Here is a 1,851-nt window from a genome sequence, read left to right as displayed (position 1 = left end):
CAGACACCACCTCTCCGAGGTGTGTGTCACACCCTTCCCATGTTTAAAAGGAGAACGCTGATGTCCATAACTTCTCCAAGTCACACAGCTAGTAGATTAAGCAGTGCAGGAGGCAAGATCACCTTAACTGAACTCCAAAAGAAGCAATGAAGGTAAGGAATCAATGATTGCAAACTGTGTTTCTAACACAAGCAAGCTCGAGGACACAGGAGGATCACTTTGCTCATGATGTCCTTCCTGGTACCAGGGCTAACGGAAGAGCACGACCAGACGGGAGCGGTCCATTTCCACTTCCACCCCTTCTCAACAGACCAGGCAGTGGTGTCCCTCATATTCATGGCCTTCTTGCTGTTGTACCCAGGAAGCCTCATTGGAAATGTCACCACTGGGCTCACAGTCTGGTGAGAACACTCCCTCCATACCCCAGTGTACTTCTTTCTCTTTGCACTGGCCATGCTGGAGATTGGCTACTCCACCAGCATTGCTCCTTGACTCTGGCTGGCGTCCTTTCCATGGGGAGGATGCTTATCTCTCTCCCTGGCTGTGGAGCCCAGATATTCTTCTCCATCCTTCTTGGGGAATCTGACTGTGTCTTTCTTGCTGTCATGGCCTATGACAGGTACGTGGAAGTCTGTCATCCATTGCATTACAACCTCATCATGACTTGGCAGCTCTGTGGGCAGATGACTTTAGGTTCCTTAGGTCTGGGATTCCTGTTGGTGCTCCCTTTGACCATTCTGATCTGCCACCTTTCATTCTGTGGCCACAATGAAATCTATCACTTCTTCTGTGACACGCCTGCCGTTATGCAGACACCCACAGGCACGAGGCAGCTCTCTATGCCATCAGTGTGGCCGCTGTGGCCATTCCCTTGCTCCTTATCTGCCTCTCCTATGGCTGCATTGTGGCCACCGTTGTGAGGATGGATTCAGCCCAGGGAAGGCGCCGGGGCTTCTTCACTTGTTCCTCCCACCTCATGGTGGTTCTCCTGCAGTATGTGTGTTGTACCCTTATCTACCTGTGCCCCAGCTCCAGCTTCTCCCCAGAAGAGGGCCAGGCAGTGTCTGTTGTCTACAACTTTTTCTCACCAGTGCTGAACCCCTTGGTCTATAGCATAAGGAATCAAGAAGTGACTAACACAGTGAGGAGACTCTGGCAAGAATGTACTTGATCTGGGAGCCAGAAATATTCCTTCTTAGAAAAAATATTCCTCAAATCAGAAGTAGGGACATGATGGGAAGGACAGGAAGCTCAAAAGGAAAAAGGAGGGAGTGGAGAGATGACTGTCCCGTGGCTGTGTCGCCTGTGAAATGCTAATCAGTACTAATTCATCCACTTTGTATTAGATTCCAACGATGAAACCCTAGATTGCCGACAAAACCAGCCTCCTCTCTCACCATAGCGCTTAGAATAAGGACTAGCACAGGAATGTCAGTGAAGGAGAGAATGATTGAATGGAAGGATAAGATGATGACAGCAGTTGATAAAGCAGATGTTTTGAGAATGGGCCATCATGCACATTTCAGGCTATAGGTAACATTCTCTTACAAAGGTGCAGAGCCAGCATGACTAAGCACAGGCAACAGAGCACAAAGTTTAGAGCTGAAGGAAGTCAGGTTTGTTCTTCTTTGTAACAGTAGTGTTACTGACCCAGGCCCTTGTACTCTTTATTTTTTCTTTATTTTTTTAATTTTTTTAAACCCCACATTTGTTTATTTTTGTTTTATTTATTTTTGGCTGTGTTGGGTCTTCGTTTCTGTGCGAGGGCTTTCTCTAGTTGCGGCAAGCGGGGGCCACTCTTCATCATGGTGCGCAGGCCTCTCACTCTCGCGGCCTCTCTTGTGGAGCGCA

At 48.3% G+C, this 1,851-nt stretch overlaps 1 pseudogene; it reads left to right on the top strand.

The window, feature by feature from the left end:
* Positions 1–228: 228 nt before the first annotated feature.
* LOC103071292 (olfactory receptor 10V1-like) lies at positions 229–1,171 on the top strand (annotated as a pseudogene).
* Positions 1,172–1,851: the final 680 nt, after the last annotated feature.

The sequence above is a fragment of the Lipotes vexillifer genome, unplaced genomic scaffold (assembly GCF_000442215.2).
Source record: "Lipotes vexillifer unplaced genomic scaffold, Lipotes_vexillifer_v1.1 scaffold977, whole genome shotgun sequence".
NCBI classification, from domain to species: Eukaryota; Metazoa; Chordata; class Mammalia; order Artiodactyla; family Lipotidae; genus Lipotes; species Lipotes vexillifer.
This window is presented reverse-complemented; position numbering and strand designations above follow the sequence as displayed.